Genomic DNA, 22,696 nt, shown 5'->3' on the forward strand with positions numbered 1-22,696 from the left:
CCCCATGAGGCTTTCGGGGCATTTTCATGGCACCTTTGCATTGGAGTTTAACTTCCATGTGGTCACCATGGCATCTCCTCTCTCCTGGTCCTGAATGAGACACAGGTGCATCCTGGGAAAGTGGGCATATAGATTGACAGGTGAACGCAGAAAGTTACAATGCGGGGCTGGCAAATATTCCATCTCGCCTATTTCTATCTAACGCCCTGCCTAGTCTCCCCATAACAATAGGACTAGGAGAAGTTCTAGTGCAATCAGATAAGAATGGGAAATAAAAGATATGTGAACTGGAAAAAAGGGAATAAAACTTTCCATATGTGTTTCTGAAATGACTGTCTATGTAGAAAATTCCAAAGAATCTACCAAAAACTCCTAGGACTTATACCATCGGCAATATTGCAAGGTGCGTAATAAAAACACAAGTCAATTACACGTCTATATACTAGCGATGAGCACACAGGCACCAAACTTAAAACTACAGGAGCCCGCGTTATGGTGTAACAGATAAAGTTGCTGCCTGCGACACCGGCATCCCATCTGGGCGCTGATTCATGTCCCAGCTGCTCCACTTCCCATCCAGCTCCCTGCTAACAGCCTGGGAAAAGCAGCAGAAGACGGCCCCAGTGCCTAGGCCCCTGCACCCACATGGGAGACATGAATGAAGCTCCTGGCTCCTGGCTTCAGCCTGGCCCAGCCTTGGCTATTTGTGGCTACTTGGGGAGTGAATCAGTAGATGGAAGATCTCTGTCTCTGTCTCTCTCTGTTTGTCTCTCCCTCTCTCTCTCTCTCTGTAACTTTCAAATTAATAATAATTAAAAAATCTTCTTAAAAAACCACAATACCGGGGCAGGCTCTGTGGCATAGCAGGTAAAGCCGCCACCTGCAGTGCCAGCATCCCATGTGGGCACCGGTTCTAGTTCCAGCTGCTCCTCTTCTGATCCAGCTCTCTGCTATGGTCTGGGAAAGCAGTAGAAAATGGCCCAAATTCTTGGGCCCCTGCACCCACGTGGGAGACCCAGAAGAAACTCCTGGCTCCTGGCTACAGATTGGTGCAGCTCCAACTGTTGCGGTCAATTGAGGAGTGAACCAACAGATGGAAGACCTCTCTCTCTCTCTGCCTCTCCTCTCTCTGTGTAACTCTGACTTTCAAGTAAATAAATCTTTTTTTTTTTTTTTTTTTTTTTGACAGGCAGAGTGGATAGTGAGAGAGAGAGACAGAGAGAAAGGTCTTCCTTTTGCTGTTGGTTCACCCTCCAATGGCCGCTGCGGCCGGCGCACCGTGCTGATCCGAAGCCAGGAACCAGGTGCCTCTCCTGGTCTCTCATGCAGGTGCAGGGCCCAAGCACTTGGGCCATCCTCCACTGCACTCCCTGGCCACAGCAGAGAGCTGGCCTGGAAGAGGGGCAACCAGGACAGAATCCGGTGCCCCCACCGAGACTAGAACCCGGTGTGCCGGCGCCGCAAGGCAGAGGATTAGCCTAGTGAGCCGCGGCGCCGGCCTCAAGTAAATAAATCTTAAAAAAAACCCTACAATACTATTTATTATATTATATTCAAAACATAGTATATACATTATATTTAAAACAAAAGGAAATACTTGTGTGTAGATCTGAGGAAATATGTGCAAGACTTTGTCCTGCTCCTTTCAGGCTTGTCCCGTCTTAGAGTGTGTAGCTTAAAAGCAGCAGGAATTTACTCCTCACGGTTCTGAGGCCAGGAGTTCCCCATGGAGGCGTGGCCGAGGCAGTGCCTGGGGCTCCCCACGCCCTGATCCTGAGATGGCCTCTTCTCGCTGTGTCCTCACCTGGCAGAAAACAAACAGGCTCCCAAGGGCCTCTCTTGTGGAGGATGGAATCCCATTCAGCAGGGTTCTGCCCTCGTGACCTCCTGGCCTCCCGGAAGCCCCACCTCCGACACAGCCACTTGGGGGATCAGTTTCAGCATATGAATTTCCGGGAAGAACACCAACATTCAGACCACAGCAGCCTTGGGTACAGAAAGCTACCAAACGCCATTGAGAGAAATAAAAAAGGAAAGATAATTAATAGTAGGACAACATTGTGCTCATTGTTTGAAAGACCAACAGGGAAAAAATGTGCATTATCACTCACATGTACAGATAGGTTTAACATAACTCCTATCGAAAGTTCCACCAAGGTTTTTATAGATATAGACGAGCCTATTTTAAATTTACATGGAAAGGCGGCAGAACTGGAAAAATTCAAACAATTTTGAAATAGAAGAATAAAGTAGGAGGAATCCATCTCTCTCATTTCGAGAATTATTATATCCAAATATATAGCTATAGCAATCACGCCTGGCTTCCACAGGTGGAGGGGAGACACGGAGATCACAAGTGTAGACTGGAGAACCCAGAAATAGGGCTGCACACACGGAACATGTGGCTGCTTTTTGAAAAAGGCCAAGAGACCATCCAGTGCAGGAAAGATAGCCTTTCAGCAAATGGTGCTGGAGCAACCAGGCACTTACAGGGAAAAAGGTAACTTTCCCTAAGTCCTACAGGGTATACCAAAACTAGCTCAAAGTGCATCCAGAACTCATAAGCCATTCTAGAACTTTTAGAAAAAGCACAGGTAAATAAAAAGCGTACCAGGTAAAGCCACTACCTGCGAGGCTGGCATCCCACATGGGCACCAGTTTGTGTCCCAGCTGCTCCACTTCCGGATCCAACTCACTGCCTACGGTCTAGGAAAAGCTGTGGCGGATAGCCAAAGTCCTTGGGCCCCTGCCACCCACGAGGGAAACCTGGACGAAGCTCCTGGCTCCTGGCTTTGGCCCAGCTCTGCCCTGGTCATTGCAGCCATCTGGGGGAGTGCACCAGCAGATGGAAGATTCCCTCTTTCTCTCTGTAACTCAGACTTTCAAATAAATAAGTGAATATTTAAAAAGAAATATAGAGAAAGCAAAAGCATAGGAAATCATCTTCATGTTCTAGCTTTAGGCAAAGAGCTCTTAGACTTGGCACCCAATTTGTAATCTGTAGACATGGTATGCAATGTGTGATCCATAAAAGGAACAATTGAAAAATGGCACTCAAACAAAATTTAAAACTTCATTGAAGGATGGAAGAGCCCAGTAACCAGATGAAAAAACAATCCTCAAACAGGGAAAAATATTTGCAAGCTAAATAAAGGCTTGGTTTCTAAGAAATGTAAAAGTTCAACAGTAAAAAAAAAATCCATTAAAAAATGGGCAAAAGATATGAACAAGCGTTTCACCAAGGAGGAGATACAGATGGCAAGAAAGACCATGGAAAGACAACATCATAGCAACAAGGGAGATGCGCATTTAAACCATGAGGACACGCACGATGGTGAGAATGACTAAAATAAAAGGCAGTGGTTACAAATACAGGTGAGGGTGTAGGAGATGCAGAGGACAGTTTGGAGGATTATTCTTTTTTAAAAAATTAAATCTACTACTACTATCTGACCCAGCAATTGCATTTCTGGGCATTTATCCCAAAGAAATGAACACTTCCGTTCACACAAACTCCTGTACACAGCTGCTCACAGCAGCTTCATTTGTAAAAGCCCAAAGCAGGGCCCTGTGTTGTGGCATGATAGGCTAAGCCTCTGCCTGCGGTGCCAGAACCATATATGGGCACCAGTTCGAGTCCCGGCTGTTCCTTTTCCTATCCAGCTTTCTGCTGTGGCCTGGGAAAGCAGTGGAAGATGGCCCAAGGGCTTGGGTCCCTGCACCCGCGTAGGAGACTCAGAAGAAGCTCCTGGCTCCTGGCTTCGGATCAGCACAGCTCCGGCCATTGTGGCCATCTGGGGAGTGAACCAGCACACAGAGGATTTTTGTCTCTCTCTTTCAATCTCCCTCTCTCTCTGTAACCCTGCTGCCTATCAAATAAATAAATAAGTTCCTTTAAAAAAAAAAAAAAAAGACTGTTGGGTAGGAAGTTAGAAAATTAGCCTATGTGTGTGACAGGGCTAAGGAATTGACATCTACAGTGGCCCAGCATCCGCATTTCAGTCACCCTGATAACCCAGACCCTGATGACCTTCCAGGGGGTCCTGCCCCTTCTACCTGGCCTGATAAACATCCTTCCTCTAAGGCAGGCACCCTGGAGAGAAGCCCCCTTGGCCGAGCCCGCCAGGCTTCCCCTGTCTGACAACTTCAGGGGGAAAACTCAGAAAGGAATTTTTCATATTTACAACCAACAAGTCCTTGTTCAGGGAGGAGAAGAAGACGAGGGGGAGAGACAAGGCGGGAAGACAAGACCCATCCCCTTAAAAACCCCAGCCTACATGTGAAGTGCGCACTCTCTCAGGTTCTGCCTGGAGAGGTGCCCATCCGTTCTTACAGATGTCCCTACCCTAATAAACCTTGCTACTTTGCTTTCCACTGCTCTCTGTCTCACGCCTGAATCTTTCTTGCGTGAAGACAAGGACCCTTGGCTTCTCCGGTAACAAGACCCTTGTCCGCAAAAGAAAAAAATTAATAAAAGTGGTGTGGATCCCACAGCACAGCACTAAGGACCCTTGGGATGGGAACTTCCACACCATGAACTTGTCGGTGCTGACGCACGGTGTGATTTTGTACTGGGGTGCTGCACGATGCTACCCCTGAGGAAAACCGGCTCCAGGACCCTCTCTGGATTATTCCTTACATCTGCCTGGAAATCTACAATTATCTCAAAATTCAAAGCTTCGCTGGCAAAAAGACACAGTCAGGGCGCCATCCACCAGTCTGGAGGCTGGCAGCCCAGGCAGCGTGGTTAGGAGCTAGAGCAAAGAACAGGCCCTCCAGAGGGATAAGGGGGAAAGCCGGCTGCCGCACCCCGGCTCCAAGTTCATGTGCACTGACCTTTCACTCCCAGAAAGAAGCGAGGAAAGACATTGCCACACCAGTTCAGGGACAAAAGAAACCTCTCAGAGACCCCATTCACCCTGGCACACATGGACCGCAAGCCCTGCCCCTCCCTGGCGCAGCTCCCATCCGGCCGCCCTGAGTGATTCCAGCCCTGGACTCGCAGTCAGCAGTTTGGACACATGTTTGCAATCTGAGGGCTCCACGGACCCTTAACTAGCTTCTTACGGGAAATGGCTGTGTCTGGCTGCCAGGCCCGGCTGGAGCTGGCCTGGAGCTATGGCTGCACATCACCAGGGCTTGCAGGGCCAGCTCTCCCACCCAAACTGCCGTGCGGCCCCTGGGCGTGGGGTGGGGGCGGGGTGGGGAAGCGGCTCCCAGTGGGTTTTCTCGGCAAAGGCTCATTTTTCCTAGAAGAAAAAGCCTACAGGACTTTTCCATTCACCAGCTGCCTCTGATGGTAGGCTGGGGGGCGGGGACGGGCTTTGTGCCATCGCCCCCACAACCACCCACCCCCGGCCAGCCCTGGGAGAAGGGCTAGTAGGTGTGGTCTCAGCCAGGCACAGCGGGGGCCTCCCCTCCAGCCCCACTTTGCCGTGAGTCCGTGCTAAAGGAACAATTTTCTTCCCAGTGGCCAGCTCTGGCCTCTCCACTGAGCCCGTGCACCGCACTGAAAGCAGTGTCCGAACCTGTTCATTTGATGGACAACCCCTCCTGTCCCCAGCTGTCCCTACTGTCCCCAGCTTCTTCCACCAATCAGAACGGAGGCCTGGGGGCCGGCAGCATGGTGCCGCTGATGAAGCTGCTGTTTGCAATGCTGGCATCCCATAGCTGGCCGAGTGTGGGTTCCAGTCCTGGCTGCTCCGCTTCTGATCTACCTCCCCGCTAATGTGCCTGGGAAAGCAGCAGCCGATGGCCCCAACTTGGTCCCCTCTGCCACCCACAAAGGAAACCAGAGTGGAGTTCCTAGCTCCCTGGCCCAGCCCCAGCCATCGCAGCCATCAGTGGACGGCGGGTCTCCTTCTGTCTGTCTCGGCCTCTCTCCCTGTTGCTCTACCTCTCAAATAAATAAATAAACCTTTCCTAAATGCCTAAGAACTGAGATCTACACAGACCCGTTCTTTCTCACTTAACACTAACATCTTTCATGTGATTTCACGTCTTTCTTCTGCGTCTAGAAACAGAAGCCAGACTTAGGAGGAAACACTCCCCTAAGCTATGAAACACAAATGCAGCCTCTCTGTGACCTTTGACCTGGAGTCCTAAGCCCTCCCCCAGCCGTTGGTCTCCCCCAGGGCTGTTTTCAAAAGCCGGGTCCATGGACGAAGGAAAGTTGATTGACTCCCTGGCAAGAGGCTCCTACCCAGCGTTTCCTTTTCTGCAAACTTCTAACATACCTGTGGCCTCAGCAGCCCAGGGACCGGAAGCCCACGGACTCCCAGGAACTCAGAGCGAGCCCACGCCCCGCCTGTAGACTGGTCTTTCCCATTGCCCCGGCTCTCGCTCAGCCAGGGGCGAGGAAAGGAGGGAAGTCAAAAGCTGGACAGGAGACTTGATCTGCTGGACTCAGGTCCTGGCCTGCCTCGGTGGTCACGGGGGTGTGCCCTGGGCAGCCGATCACTCCTTGTGGGCACACGTGAAGGTCACACACAAGGCAGGGAAAAGCAGGGGGGCAGATCAGGCTCAGGGTCAGTGTGGGCTCAGTGTGGGCTCAGCTGCAGTTTCCCACCCCTGTGATTCTCTGCTGGGGCAAGTCCAGCCCCGCCTCCTCGTCGGTAGAGATATTAACATCCGATTCTGGAAGCCATGGCAAGTCAGAGCGGGGAGGGCTTGCCTGCTACGAACAAGAAACTCCCCAAGCACACCTGCCAGAAGCAGAGTTTGTTGACCACACATCAGAAGTCTGGAGGTGGCTATTCCAAGGCCCGGACACCTACTTAACCCTCATCCAGTCTAAGACCTGCATTTGATTTTTCGAATGTTAACATCCTGAGAATTGGAATACGTCTCACGGTGGCAAGGTACAACTTAACCAGCTGCATTTTCTTTCAGAGTGGTACTTAAATAATAGTGTAGCTTACAAGACTGATTGTGTTTCCAAGGAAAGACAGCCTTTCTGAGAGGCCACACTCCTTCTGCCTTTTATCATCCTCATCTTCAAGCCTGCCTTGTCTCATGGTTGCAAGATGGCTGCTGTGCCTCTAGGCATCACAAGTATATGACAGACAGGAGGAAGAGAAAAGTGGGAAGGAGACAACGGGTTTTTCTTCTCAAAACTTTGTCTTCGGCCCTCTCCAGCAGCTCTCACTTGCTTATTGCTGGACAGAAGTGTAACCCCTGGCCAGCTGCGGAGTGCTGGGGAGTTGAGTGGTTAGACTTCCTGGCCCCATCAAAGAGACAAGCAAGGGAGAGAGAGTTGTTGGGTGCGCCTGCCTGCCTGCCTGCCTGCCTGCCACAGTATTTTAAATGGCTGGCGCCGTCTCTGACACACACCAGAGGCTCATCAAAGAGCAGTCCGTATACAAACAATGGTGCGAGTGATGGGTGTAGGGATGCGCTCAGGCAGCCCGCTTCTCTCCCTGGATAAATGAAGTTTCTCCCGGAAAATGCAGTAAACACACTGCCCAGGTCTTTACCCCCGTCTCCGCCGGGTCAGGCCCGAGGCCACTCGGCCATAAAATAACCAAGCAGCTGCTCTGCTCTGCTCACAGAGGAGCTTCTCTGGGTTTCCTCCATCAAGCTCGGCCCCTCTCCCACTTGGCATGTGTGCTGGTCCCAGCTCCGTGGGAGCCACAGCCCACAGCCCCTGCTGGCCCCCGTGGGAGCTAACTGTAGGCAGGTGTCCCTGACCCAGGCATTGAGCCCTTCCGTGAGGCACAGTCGAGCTAAGATGTAGGAAAGGAGCTGAGTTCTATTCCATTTCCTGTCAACTCATGGCACCTTCCCTGCAGATCCGTGGGCAGGGAATAAGCATTCCTGTTTGTCACAGCATCTCTGAGCGATTAGGAACGTGTTCGGAGGCCGGCGCTGTGGCACAGTGGATAAAGACTATCCCTGTGGCACCAGCATCCCATTTGGGCACCAATTCAAGTCCTGGCTGTTCCACTTCCTGTCCAGCTCTCTGCTGTGGCCTGGGAAGGCAGTGGAAGATGATCCAAGTCCTTGGGCCCCTGCGCCCACATGGGAGACGTGGAAGAAGCTCCTGGCTCCTGGCTTCCGATTGGCACAGCTCAGGGCATTGCGGCCAATCTAGGGAGTGAACCAGCAGACAGAAGACCTCTCTCTCTCTCTCTCTCTCTCTCTCTCTCTCTCTCTCTCTGCCTCTGCTTCTCTGTAACTCTGCTTTTCAAATAAATACATAAATTTAAAAAAGAAGAAAAAGAAAAAGAAAGTGTTCGAGGGCGTCCTGTTGACGAGCAGGGAGCTGAGACACGGAGCCAGGTGCTCCTGCTGCCCGTGCCCCTCCCAGTGACAGACGTCTCCTCCACCGGCAGGAGCCCAGCCAAAGGCTGCTGCAGCGACAGAGCCGCCGTCGTGGCTGCCCCCAAACTGCCAGGAGCTGGCCTCTCCCTGGGTCGGTGAAGGGCAGCGTGGAGGGTCACCAAGTCTCCCAGGATCTGAGGGACCACCCACCCCAATTCCCGCACTGAACAGGCAGGGAGACGGAGGTCCAATGAGAAGCCAATGGCAACAAGAAAAGGGACTCCCAGGAATGTCTGGTTTCCACATCTCAGAAGGCCTCTCCCAGTGCAGCGGCGAGCCAGCCTGCGAAGCCGCCATCAAGTCTCCTCGTGGATTCTCATCCCCTCGTTGGAAAACACACTTCCAGAGCACTTCCTGTGGTTGCGAGCACTGCTGTACACCCTGAAGTGCAGCAAAGAGTGACAAAGCGAGTGCCCCAGCTCTCTATAGTTGAGTAGAGCAGACACGTAATCAGTAAAGCAACAGAGGCAAACAAGAACATTGCATACTGAATAAGAATGCGTTCTGTGTGCAGGGACCACCCAGAGAGCTGCTGGGGGATGCACTTTCTCTGTAAGTTTTGAATTAATGCATTTGAGAGGCAGAGAGCCAGGGCTCCTATGCACTGGCCGTCGGTGGCTGGCTCGGAGCCAGGCTGAAGCGAGGATCCGGGAACTCACTCCAGTTCTCTCATGTGGACAGCAGGGACCTGTTTACTTGGGCCATCACCACTGCCTCCCAGGGTCTGCATTAGCAGGAAGCTGGAGTCAGCAGCGGGAGCCAGAAATCAGCCCGAGGCACTGCCTGTGTTAACCATGGGTGTCTTAACCATGAGGCCGAACACCCACTCCCTGGGGGTATCCGTGAGAATCAAGTCAGGAAAGGCCCCTCCCAGAAGGTGACAGTCAAGCTGACACCTCAACAGTGAGCAACAGTGAGACGGGAACAGCCCATGGGAATCAGGCAGAAGCACGGCTGTGACTTGAATATGGTTGACTTCTCAAAGACTCGTGTTGGAGTTGAATCCCCGCTGTGAGAGAAGAAGGTGGAACCTGAATCTGATGATGAGATTCAGGGGTGACCACTCTGGGAGTCTGGGAGGTGATCAGGGTTGGATAAGGTCAGGGGGGCTCGTGCCCATCACTCAATATTGGAGGCTTCATAAGAAGAGAGAGAAAGACCACACACACATGCGCGCGCGCACACACACACACACACACGCACGACACCCCTATCTCCCGCCATGCAACACAGTGGGGCTTGGCCAGCAGGTGCAGCCCCTGCACCTCAGGACTCCTCTGGGTGGCTGCTCCCTTGCTGAACGGAGGCTGAGAGCAGGTCATGCCCCCAGGGATTTGGTGGACTTCAGCACGGATGCGAAAGATCCAGAGCTATGGTGGTTCTTGGAGGGGAGCGGGGTGGGACCATGACCCACCCTTTTTCCACATCATTGCTAGAGCACCTGACACCCCACTGAAGAGCCCCTGCGCCAGCAGCCCAGACTGGAAACACCATGCAATGCGTGAGCTACCTGAGGGCACGCATTCTGAACAGGAAGCAGAGTCAGAGGGAGAAGCAGCAACAGCGGGCAGCGGCGGACGCTTTCACAGTCGCTGTGAGACCAAGTCACGCTACAGCAGACGCTGTGCTGTAATTATTCCCGACTTGGTCAATGTGTTCTGCGTATTTTAATGCCTTCAAAAGTGCCATTAAAAAAATTCATGAAGCAAACACATAAAACTGTTGGGAATCTCCAATCTAGTGGGAGAGAAGTGCAAAAAAAAAAAAAAAAAGAATTTCCAGGTGGGCATTTGGCTTAGCAGTTGAGATACCTGCGTCCCACATCAGAATGCCTGAGTTCAAGTCCTGACTCCAGTTCCTGATTCCAGCTTTCTGCTCATACAGACCCTGCAGCAGGTGATGGCTCAAGTCCTCGCCACCACTCGGGTTGAGTTCTGGGCTGCAGGCTCTGATCCAACAGAACCTTTGCCATTGCAGGCATTTGAAGATCTCTCTCTCTACCTCTCTCTGCCTTTCAAGGAAAATAATAAAGAATAATAATTTCTGTTCCATGATTAAGTTCTTATTGGAGATAAAAGCTCAATAAGAGCAAGTCACTTGGTTCTGCCTAGAGAGGTCAAGGAGGGCTTCCCAAAGGAGGTGACAGCTAAAGCAAATCTTGAAGAATGAGTAGGAGTTCACCAAGTAGGGATACAACGTCATGCATTTAATATTTACAAATTTGGGAACATGGTGATCCTTCCCCTCTCCCTCTCACCCACACTCCCACCAGAAAGGTCTTAACTAATTTTTAATTATACAGATATTTTCTCCCTATGAAAATGTTATTTAAATTTTTAAATTTTATTTATTTAAAGACAGAGTTACAGAGAGGGATATATATATATATATATATATATATAGAGAGAGAGAGAGAGAGAGAGAGAGGTCTTCCATCCACTGGTTCACTCCCCAGATGGCTGCAATGGCCAGAGCTGGAGTCAGTGAAGCCAGGAGCCAGGAGCTTCCTCCAGATCTCCCACATGGAAACGGGGGCCCAAGCACTGGGCCATCCTCCACTGCTTTCCCAGGCCACAGCAGGGAGCTGGATCAGAAGCAGAGCAGCAGGGACTCAACCAGCGCCCCTGTGGGATGTAGGCATCACAGGTGGTGGCTCAACCCCTTATGCCACAACTGGTCTCTTTTTTTCTGATTTAAAGAGAATTTGGTTAATTTCATTTGACTACATCCCTAATCCCAGTCCCTTCTCAAGAGGTAATAGCTATATTTAAATTTGAAGCATGGGGCTGCCGCTGTGGCATAGCGGGTTAACGCCCTGACCTGAAGCGCCGGCATCCCGTATGGGCACTGGTACGAGACCCAGCTGCTCCACTTCCGATCCAGCTCTATGCTATGGCCTGGGAAAGCAGTGGAAGATGGCTCAAGTCCTTGGGCCCCCGCACCCGCGTAGGAGACCTGGAAGAAGCTCCTGGCTCCTGCCTCTCCTCTCTCTGTGTAACTGACTTTCAAATAAATAAATCAATCTATAAAAAAATTGAAATATAATTTTTTCCCAGATTTTGGGGAAATTTTTCTAGGTACATATTACATATATGGGGAGTGTCTATCCACAAAAAAAAATTTCTGTGACTCCATTTCTAGAATTTCATCATGAAAAAATAATTGAATAAGTAGGCAGATATATATGTGAAAGAGTGTTTCATAACCACACTGAAAAATACTTTTAATTTAAAACATCTTAAACATTAATAAGAGATTGGTTAATAGTGATACATTCATATATTACATCAAAAATAATACAGTATGTTCTTAAATCCATTGATATTAAAAGATGCCTAGAATATATTCTCAAACTAAATCAGGTTATAACACACTCAGAAACACAGACACACACGTACACAGTCACAATTAAAAGAGCATACACCGAAACAATGCAGGGGCTGGCGTTATGGTGTAGCCACATGGACACCGGCACCCCATAGCCAAGCTTTGATTCAAGTCCTGGCTGCTCCACTTCTGATCCAGCTCCCTGCGAATGCACCTGGAAAGGCAGCGGAAAACGACCCAAGCGCCTGGGGCCCTGCCCACCCATGTGGGAGACCTGGATGGAATCCTTGGCTCCTGGCTTAAACCTGGCCCAGAGCTGGCTGTTGCAGCCATCTAGAAAGTGAAACACTGAATTGAAAACCTCTCTCTCTCTCCCTCTCCCTCTCTCTCTCCCTCTCTCTCTCTCTCTCTCTCCCTCTCTTTCTCTGTTACTCTGTATTTCAAATAAATGACATAAATGTTAAAAAAAATAATATGGTAGTTATCCCTGAGGTCTAAGATTTTGGATGATTTTTTGCTTTCTTTAACATTTTCTAGTGATCACAATTTTCTTACAATAAGCATAATAGATGGTATACTTTTGAAAATAAAAAAAAACCCTGCTCACTATTTGCCCAGAAACATTAAACAAAAGCTTAACTAGTACGGATCCTCCAGGAAAATTCATGATTCTTAGGGCTCCTCTTCCTCCCTGGCACGTGAACTTGAACCCACAGAGACTGTCTCCCAGTGACAAAAGCAGGCTTTAAAAACTTCCTACTAGGAAAGATTAGCAGTGTGTGCTACGTGTACCAAAAAAATTCCAGCTGTAAATACCCTTAAGTGTCACTTTGTGTGTTATTTCTATATTTGCTTAGCTGTCTGCTCGTGTGTTCTCCATCCTAGATGCGCATTTCTGTGTTTCGCCTTAACAAGTGTTCTCTTGGGACAGAAGCTGGCTGATGGGCCTTCACAGAGGATGCCAACAGAGTGTGACAGCAACTGGAAACTCCAGCATTGCTTTTGACGCTGCCACTGACGACCAATAATTATCTCCAGCACTAACTCATGCAACAAATGTTCTGGATGCCACTAGAAGTATGGCTCAGAAAAGTGGAAACACTGGGCATGTCTCTCGTGGGAATTGTTCCGAAATGGTGAGCTTCCATTCAACAATCACTTTTTCACCTGTTAAGCACCAGGTATCACCACAAAAATAAGCAGGCTCAGTCAGGTTCACAGTCAAATGCGAGTTGATGGCTCATCTTAAGCAATTAACGGTTAATATCTGGGCCGGCGCTGTGGCATAGTAGGTTAAGCCTCTGCCTGTAGCACTGGCATCCCATTTGGGTACTGGCTCATGTCCTGGCTGCTCCTCTTTCCATCCAGCTCTCTGCTGGTAGCCTAGGAAAGCAGTGGAAGATGGCCCAAGTGCTTGGGCCCCTGCACCCACGTAGGAGACCCAGAAGAAGCTCCTGGCTCCTGGCTTCAGATTGGTCCAGCTCTGGCTATTGCAGCCATCTGGGAAGTGAACCAGTGGATGGAAGACCTCTCTCTGCCTCTCCCTCTCTTTTCGTCTCTCTCTGTAAAATAACAAAATACATAGTTAACGTCTAGTCATTCCCTGGGCCTTCTGGAAGAGGGAAAGGTGCTGACCCGAGGCCAGTCTGCTTTATTTCTCACATGCATAAAAAAAAACAAGTCCAGTTCCCACTTTCCGAGAGCATAGAAAAGAAAAGATCGCTGGGCGTTTCTCCCTATTTGGGAATCCTGAGGGGCGTGTCTCCTACCTGGGGGTTTCCACCTCCGAGACCACAGGTGCTTTTCCAGGAATGGCCCCAGGGAGCATCTCCAAAGAGCATCTGTTAGGCCTCATCAGGCTGGGATTTAGCCGAGCACGGAGGGCAGGGAGGCCGGGGTAGAGACTGTGGAGGGAGACAACCATTGGAAGGACACACTTGGGCTCTGGGGGTGGAGAACCCCACGTGTCACAGTTCCTGACCTGTGCGGATTATGGCACAACCGGCATGCTGAGCCAATGTGCCATCTGCCCTAGGGATGCCAGCAAGAACAGGCCACACCGTTCATCTCCTGTATGTGACCATCCACAGTGCCAAAACACCGTGGGAACTTCTGGGATCCCACTTCCAGGACCGGATGCAGAAGACACTGCAGGACACCAGGCCCTGTGCCGTCCACCCTGTCCCCACCAGTAGCAACAGATCAAAGGAAGGGAGTCTAAGCATTATTATTACGATTTTTACAAGAAGGCCCCACAACTTCATCCCCACACCCTGTGAGGATCTCTTTAGCTGTAAAGGCAGGCAAAGGTTTCAGAGCCTGGCTTGAAAGCAGAAGCTTCGAGCTTCCAGCCAGGGACGGACGAGGAGCTGTAGGCCCGGGGCAGAGGCACAGGCGTCCAGATCTGGGGTTCATGCTCCTGCCTAGGAGGGTCTCATCGGCCCTCCCAGCTCTTTCCAAATGAGGGACTGCTCTCCACATTTCGCCCACACTCAGCAGCCACGCCCCCGTGCCGATGACTCAGCCAGGGTTCAGAGCCCAAGAGGAACTGCCAAAATGGGCAACGGTGCTCCTCCCAGTGGCACAGGGCACCCCCAGACCTGAAGGACCCAGCCTGGCCAGTCTTCCCAGGAGCCTGGCACAGCCATCGGAGTGGAACACCCCTGCGGGGTCTCATTCCCCTCACTCCTTTGCCAGTCCCAGTCTGCCTACCGCCTCCCTTTCCAGCGTTGTTGGTTTCTCACTTTCTCCCTCATCGTCTTCAGGTGTGTCTGGGAATTTAGGTGGATCAGACAAAGCTCCTGTTCTGGTGCAGCCCTGGGAGAGGGGTCCCACTCCCTCACAGAAGGGGGGGGCACAAAACAAACACCAAAGTCCAAGAAAGTCCAGGAGCCATTGGCCCTGTGCGGCTTTTGAGCACTGGAAATGCGTTAAACGCACCTGCAAGGCTGAATTTTGCAATGTCACTCCTTTTTAACTAGTTTGAAGTTCAATGCAAAAACTGACCATTTGGTGTAGCAGTTAGGATCTCTGTATCCTGTATCAGAGTACCCGGGTTCAAGTCCTGGCTGCTCCTGTGCACCCCGGGAAGTAGCACATGATGGGTCTCTGTTACCCACGCAGGGGACTCGGACTGAGTTCCGGGCTCCTGGCTTGGGCCTTGCCCAGACCCAGCTGTTGTAGGCATTTGGGGAAATGAAGCAGTGGATGGAAGATTCTCTCTCTCTCTCTCTCTCTCTCTCTCTCTCTCTCTCTGCTTTCCAAATGATTTTTTTTAAACTGACCATTTGATTCAGTTATCAGAAAGCTTAATTATATGTGATATGACTTGGGTTTGTTAATCTCTGAGAGATCTTCAAAAAGTTCATGAACATGCATATTATGAAAAAATACACAGAAGTTTTCAAGTATTTTTGCACCAAAATAAGCTTCTCATTTGGTCCCATTTTTTATGGACTTCTTGAAGTACACTTATAGTTCCTCAAACAGTTCTTGTAACTGTTGTGAAATCTAAACATGGATCAGGTGTTTCCAATGAGAATTCAGAGTCTGAAATTAGTTGTGCTCTACACGTACGGTGGAGTTGGGAGCCTTAGTACGGAAAGTATAAAATATATCACTAACAATTTTTATATTGCACATGTTGAAATGATATTTTAGGTATATTTTATTAAATAAAATATATCATTAAAATTATTTTCCCATTTCTTTTTTATATTTTTATTCATGAATTACATATTTATATAGTTGTATATAATTACAGGATAGCAAATGAAGCAATGCTATGGGTTTTAAATACAATGTGATATGATAAAATCAAGCTAATAAACCTATCCATCACTTCAAATACGTGACATTCTTGTGATGAGACCATTTGAGATTTATATATCAAAATGCACATTCACGTGGCTCTGTAACAGATCTCCAGCAAAATAAATCAGAGTTTTTGTTCCCCTCTGAGGCTTCGTTTCCTTGGGCTGACCTTTCCCGGTTCTCCCACCCTCCATTGTGACCTTTTTCAGCGTGGCTCCTGGAACACTGCTAACCGCATGTTGCAGTCCTGCTGGTTCCCACTCTGTGCGCTGACTGTCCCCGGGGATAGTGCTGGAGAGGGACCAGGGCCGTCCAGGGCTCCTCTGTCACTCACCCTCTGCTTTGCTAACAGATCCGTCTTCTCCACGCCTTCCTCTCCAGCACACCCAGCAAGCTCAGCGACTGTCTTCCGCTGTACCTCCTAGTTCAAGTCTTCCTCTCCCAGGGACTGTGACAATTATCTTCTTCCAAAGTCCTCACCTGAGGGCCCTCTGTTAACCCTTTCCCAGCAGTCAGCCAGGGCACGTGGAACCCTGGGGCTCCAGTAGCCAGTGGCTCTGTCAGCTGCCTCCAACAGCTCCCCTGCCTAGCGACTTGGTAAATGGGTAACCTTGTTCTTTCCGCGCAAAGGAACATGGTTGGATGAGCACAGAGCTGTTGCTGCTTTAGCAAATCGAGATATCGGCCACTTGGCACCTCCATTGGGCCTGGTTGAGGTGGGTGGGGCAGGGGGAAGATGGGCACCAGGGTCTCCTCTTCCTTTTTGCCCCAGTCTGCCTGGAGACTTGGATTCACTCTGGGCCTGGGGAATGCAAGAGAGCGACAAGGCAGTTCTCCGAATCCTCTACAGGAGACTTCAGAAAGTTCGCGGAAGCATGCAATGAAAAGAAGTTTATTTGGGTTGAAAAAAATTATGAAGTCCACGCATATGCAGGGTCTTCAACAAGTTCATGGAAAATGCTTGTTATCAAAACACTCTGCATGGCTTTCAAACTTGTTTTGCTCCAAAGTAAATATACAAGTGCATTTTAAAAAAAAGATTTATTTATTTATTTGAAAGGCAGTTACAGAGAGGCAGAGGCAGAGGCAGAGAGAGGTCTTCCGTCTGATGGTTCACTTCCCAGATGACCACAAGGGCTGGATCTGAGCCTATCCGGAGCCGGGAGCTTCTTCCGGGTCTCCCATGCGGGTGCAGGGGCCCAAGGACTTGGGCCATCTTCTACTGCTTTCCCAGGCCATAGCAGAGAGCTGGATCGGAACTGGAGCACCAGGGCCTCGAACTCGCTAAGGCACAGCACCAGCGCCTGCAAATGCATTTTCCCACAAATGTTTTGAACCCTCTCCAGGTGTCTGAGTTGGTGGGGGGAATGGTGTTGAGGGGTTCTTTGTCATCAGACAGGACCGTCCCTGTGCCCCTGGGAGCCCCCAAGAACCAACTTCTCCCAGGACCCCGTGGCTTTTTCCATTGAAGATCCGAGAAGGAGGGTCAGGGCTGCAGACGGCCAGCAGGTTTGAAAGCAGCTCCACCCCACCCCCAATCCACCCCTTTCACCCACCCCGCCCCGGCAGGTTCCCCCAGGCAACCGCACAGCTGTCCCCAAGTCCGATTTAATTCAATGTGTGTGCTCTGAATCCCAGAAAGGCAAACTCCCAAACAAAGAGCCGCTGCCTGCGCCCCGCCGCCCGCCCCCACGGGGCTCTGGGGCCAGTAGCGCTGGCCTGTCTAGGAGAGAAGGCGCCTGGGACGCGGAGCTGGCCTCGGAGCGCAGGAAGCGCGGGGCGCGAGGCTGGGAGCCGGCTGCCCGCGCGCTGACCCTGCCTGGGCGGGCGGGACGAGCCGGGTGCGCGCAGTGGGCGGCGGGCGGCCCCGCCAGCGCCTCTCCGCGCCGCTCCAGGCTCCGGCTCCAGTCGCTGCGTCCGAAGGAGCCCCGCAGACGGGTAAGTGGCGGTGGCGGCGGGAGAAGCGCGCCCGAGTGGAACGGGGAAGCGAGCGCCGGGGAAGGCGGAGGGGTTCCTGGCGAGGCGTCCCTGCCTGCCCCGCCCTGCGCCCCGCGCTCCCAAAGGCGGACCGGCCCGGGGCCAGGCCGAGAGGGCCGGACGGGGGCAAGGGGAAGCTGGCTTGCAGAGAGGCGCGCGGCAGGAGACCTCCAGGACACTCACGTGGTTGTGTGTCTGCAAGGCGTGTGTAGCGGCTGAACGCTAACTACGTGTCCGCGCTTGGGTCTTGGGAGAGAGCCCTGGGCCTCTGAAGGCCTTGTGCTGTCCAGTGTCTCTGGGTGCCTGTCTGCCTCGCTTCCTGGTGTCATTCATTTTGTCCACTCTGAATTCCAGGGTAACAGGTCCAGAGTCGTGTTAGCTGGCCATGTACCCCGGGCAACCCAGGTTTTGCTCAGTGCAGGGTTGTGCGTGCATTTGGTGGGCGTTTGTGGGAGCGTGACTGGGTGGGCCCTGTCACCTGCCTCTGCATGCCCAAGCCTGCATGTGCAGCTTGCTGGCTCCACATGGAGAACCCTGATGGGACTTTGTGGGAAGTGTGTGTGTGTGTGTGTGTGTGTGTATAACCAGTGTTGTGTGCAGAGTGGATATGTGGGAGTTGCCTGGAAGAGGGCTCCCTTGGACTGGACAGGGTAGCATGATCACTGGGACAGAAGCTGCACAGGGCACAGGAGTGAATGCTGCAGGGGTCCCCAGTAGGTGGCACACGTTAGGAGGCGGGGTGGCCTGGCGGGATGCCTGACGCTCTCTAGGGAACCAGCTGGGGCAGAGAATGAGGGTGGTATCCGTAGTCTGTGTTTAATTTGTGACCAGCTGGGATGTAGTGGAAAGCAGCTGTTGACATCTGAAGAGCTGGGTTAGCATCAGGACTTAGCAGTTGTTTGTCAGTGGCACTGGTGCCTGGAGCCACCCTCTGGGTCTCGGCGGCTTTGTGTGCACAGTGGGACCCACAGCCCCTGTCCTGCCTGTCTCCCAAGGCGGCGGGCGTCTGAGATGAGTGAGCACCAGAAAGTGCCGAGACAGCAGCGCAGCCCCTGGAGCAAGGTCGCTGCCGGCCCCCACGTGCAGCCGAGCTGGTTCCGGGAGCGCACGGGTGGCCCGGAGTTGTTCCGTCTGGGGTAGTAGGGGGAGACATTGGCAAGCTGCTCCGTGTGATACTGAGCGAAATGGGAGTGCCTGCCCAGAGCCAGCTTTTTTGGACTCTGGGTGTGGACAGTCTGTACAGGCCTGTGCTTTCCCACAGTTACTGCGTGAGTGCCTTCTGCAGCCTGGCTTTGATGCTCGTTAGAAATATTTTTATATTCAACAGAGAGAGACAAGAGCGCCTTTGGCCAGGTTTACTCCCTAGATGCCCACAGGGCTAGGCCAAAGCTTGGAACTCCCCAGTCAATCCAGGTCTCCCCTGTGAGTGACAGGAATGCAGTTACTTGAGCTGTCACCAGTGCCTCCCATTGTGTGCATTGACAGGAAGCTGGAGTCAAGGGGCCAGAGCCGGACACTGAAGCCAGCCGCTCCCAGTGTGGGACGCAGGTGTCTTTTTTTTTGAACAGAGTTAGACAGTGAGAGAGAAAGAGAGAAAGGTCTTCCTTTCCATTGGTTCACTCCCCTAAATGGTCACCACGGCCAGCGTGCTTTGGCCAGCACACTGCGCCAATCCAAAACCAGGATTCTCCTGGTCTCCCATGCGGGTGCAGGGCCCAAGCACTTGGGCCATCCTCCACTGCACTCCCGGGCCACAGCAGAGAGCTGGCCTGGAAGAGGGGCAACCAGGACAGAATCGGTGCCCCAACCGGGACTAGAACCCAGAGTGCCAACACCGCAGGTGGAGGATTAGCCTAGTGAGCCGCGGCGCCGGCCCAGTGCAGGTATCTTAACTGCTAGGCTGTTACAGAAACCTGGGCTGGGAAAACTCCCTCCCTTCAAACAGGCGCCAGAGACAGTGGAGGACCCAAGCAGTTTACTACCCAGCGGGCTCGTCTGGAATCAGTTCTTGAGAACTGAGCAACATCCCCAGTTTCTCACAGTATTTATAGATTCAGCAGCATCACGCCTTAGCTGTTACAGCGTTGGTGGGTTTAAATTGCAGCCTGTGTGACTTAGGACCACACTTCCAATGGTCGGTGGGCCTGGTATGTTTGTAAAAAGAGATGCCAGGGGCAGATTTATTAGGACAGATTTATGACTGGAGTTTGTAGAAGCAGAACTTAGGACATCTTCCCTCCCTAGACCAGATAACAGTGGGCAGCTGCTTCGCTGGTTAATTTCGAGCAGCGACTTAAAGTTTGTGTTGGGAGGAGGGGTCCGCTTTTCTTTCTTTGTCTCTGGTTGCGCCGTGTTTCCTCTACAAGGCCACACACTGGCCCCTGACACTGTTTAAATGGCCTTGCAGCACCTGACTCTCCAGAGAGCCTTTCTCCAGATGAACCCAGCAGGCTGTCTTGCTTTTATCCTGATGCTGCCCGATGAAGCAGGAGGAGCACTGTGCACAGTTGGCAACCAGAGAGATAGGAGATGAAGCGGTTTTCCCCACCAAGGCCCCAGGTCTGGATTGTCCGCTGTAGAGCTCCTTGGGGGCTGAAGCCTTCAGTCCCAGGGCCAACCCTGAAAAGGGCTGAGGAAGGGTGGGAGGGAGAATCACGCACAGACAGCATTGAGCACTGGGATGCCGTTGGGTGGTTTGCCCACCCCTGGTTGCAGAGACGTCTTTGCACTTAGAAGCTGTTTAGTAACTGTTCGCGAAAGGCAAGCGCTCTGGCAGGAGAACCTGGAAACCCCGGGTCAGGCAGTGGCTCGGCTCTCTGCCCATTACGTGCTGGGGAGAGTCATGGGACGCCTCTGGGTCAGCTTCTTCACTGGTCACGGTCGGCCGTCATTCCAGATTATACTTCTGACCTCAGCTTAAGCTCCGCTTCACTTGCTCAGAGAGGCCTTTCCTAATCCCCATCTAAAGTGGCCACCTCCCGGCCACCGTGATGTGGCCCTGATCTGTACCCTCCACTGCATCTGAACTCTGTGTCCTCTTACCGTGTGAATGCTGCGGGGGCTCGGGGCTGCCTTTACCCTGTCACCTGCCAGCCCACGGACACCTAGAATGCAGGAGGTGCTTGGAGCAGTGTTGTGATGTGAGCGAGCAAGCAGATAAATGGATACGGAAGGGGTGCACCTGTGGTTTTCACCTGGCGCCCTTCAAGAGGGAGCGAAGCCCACAGGCTGGGCCCCGACAGCTCAGACTTAATCTGAGTCGCAGGCTGGCTTCCAAGTGGGATTTCCTTTGAAGGAAAGGTTTCCCCACTAAAACAGTGCTGGGAAGCCATTGAGACTCACAGAGTCTCGTCAACGCCAAGGTGAAATGATAGTCCTGGGGTGGAAGCTGTGGACACTTGGCCTCCAGCCGGGACGGAGGCACTGATTCCGACACCCCGAAGACCTAATGCCACAGATCATTGCTGCTTGGCCCGTGGAGTTCATCCACTGATTATTTTTCTGCAACTGGTGTAATTTCCTGACTTTCTGGTTTAGGTTAATATGAAAGTGATTTGTGGGCGCTCTGCTCTCTGTGAGACAGGCTCTAGACAGGGAGAAGACATCAAACTCTACAAGGTGCGCAGGCCACGTGCACACACACCAATCTCGGAGAGCCTGCCCATTTAAAAAAATATTAATTTATTTGAAAGTCAGAGTTACAGAGAGAGAGAGACAGAAAGAGAGAGATTTTTCCATCTGCTGGTTCATCCCCAAGAGGTTGCAATAGCCAGGACTAAGCTGGGTCGAAGCTGGGAGCCAGGAGCTTCATCCAGGTCTCCCAGATGGGTTCATGGACCCAAGCACTTGGGCCATTTTCCTCTGCTTTTCCTAGGCCTTTAGTAGGGAGCTAGATTGGAAGTGGAGCAATCAGGACCTGAACCTGTGCCCACATGGGAGTCGGACATAACAGGCAGTGGCTTTACGTGCTACGCCACAGTGCCAGCCCCGAGAGCTGCCTGTTGAGGGCGCCGTGTCTGTCATCGACCTCTCTTGAGCGTGTTACCAGGCGGACTGCCCAGATGTGCTGCACACTGGCAGGTGCCCACTGAGATGGCTTTCCTGGAGTAGTTGGCATTGGAGAAGAGCCCTTGTGCCGAGAGCAGAGCCGAGTGCCGGGACAGCTGTGTCCTGTTCCGCAGCCAAGCTCCCTGCAGCTTCCAAGCTCGCCTCCGTCCAGCACACTCCCTCGTCTTGTCTCTTCCTGTAAATGCGGCTGCAGACAACAGTGGGACTGCTCTGCCCGGCACTGTGTCCACATTTGGGGCACAGACCATAGGTTTGCCACCACCTTTCCTAAACCCCGTGGGAGGAGCGCTCGTGGCCAGCCTGGGTGGGGATGGAGGCCCTGTGGCTTTGGCTGGTTACTCAGGGCAGGTTGTTGAGGAGGGAGCCCATGGGGGAAGGAAGGGCCGTGTACCGGAAGCTGGGATCCTCTCTTGATTCCTCTGGACTGCTGGCCTGGCTTCTCGTGCGAGTCCGTGCTCTGGCTGACTCACGTGGGTTCTGCTTCCGGGACAGCGTGGAGCAGTGCAGAGGGGGAGGTGGGTGATCCTGTATACAATGTGCATATCTGAGGGGGCTTCAGGAACATCCTGGAAAGATGGAATTAAAAGTTTCAGGCCAGCACCGCAGCTCACTGGCTAATCCTCCGCCTGCGGCGACGGCACATCGGGTTCTAGTCCCGGTTGGGGCGCCGGATTCTGTCCTGGTTGCCCCTCTTCCAGGCCAGCTCTCTGCTGTGGCCCGGGAAGGCAGTGGAGGATGGCCCAAGTGCTTGGGCCCTGCACCCCATGGGAGACCAGGAGGAAGCACCTGGCTCCTGGCTTCGGATCGGCGCAGCACACCGGCCGTAGTGGCTATTTGAGGGGTGAACAAACGGAAAGGAAGACCTTTCTCTCTGTCTCTCTCTCTCTCACTGTCTAACTCTGCCTGTCAAAAAAAAGTTTCAGTTCATTTTGATGCAAAAATGAGTTTGAAATCCATGCATAGTTTTTTCATAATATACATTTTCCGTGTACTATGAAAAAATGTTTTCAAAAAAAGTTCGAAAAACTTTTGCACCCAAATAAACTCATACTTAACACAAAAGTTCTTTTTAATTTATTTGAGAGAGCTCCCATCTGCTGGGTCACTCCCCCAGATGCCCACAACAGCCATGACTGGGCCAGGTTGAAGCCAGGAGCTGGGAACTCCATCTGGGTCTCCCAAGTGGGTG

At 52.0% G+C, this 22,696-nt stretch overlaps 1 protein-coding gene across 1 annotated transcript in view; it reads left to right on the forward strand.

Annotated features, from left to right (window-relative positions):
* The first annotated feature begins 17,266 nt into the window (after window positions 1-17,266).
* TSPAN11 (tetraspanin 11) overlaps window positions 17,267-22,696 on the forward strand; it is a 57,147-nt gene continuing 51,717 nt past the window's right edge. Inside the window, exon 1 of the mRNA XM_002712822.5 lies at window positions 17,267-17,400. The gene's annotated coding sequence lies outside the window, so the exon portion shown is untranslated. The remainder of the gene's footprint in view (window positions 17,401-22,696) is intronic.

This window comes from Oryctolagus cuniculus, chromosome 9, assembly GCF_964237555.1.
Source record: "Oryctolagus cuniculus chromosome 9, mOryCun1.1, whole genome shotgun sequence".
Taxonomy (NCBI): Eukaryota; Metazoa; Chordata; class Mammalia; order Lagomorpha; family Leporidae; genus Oryctolagus; species Oryctolagus cuniculus.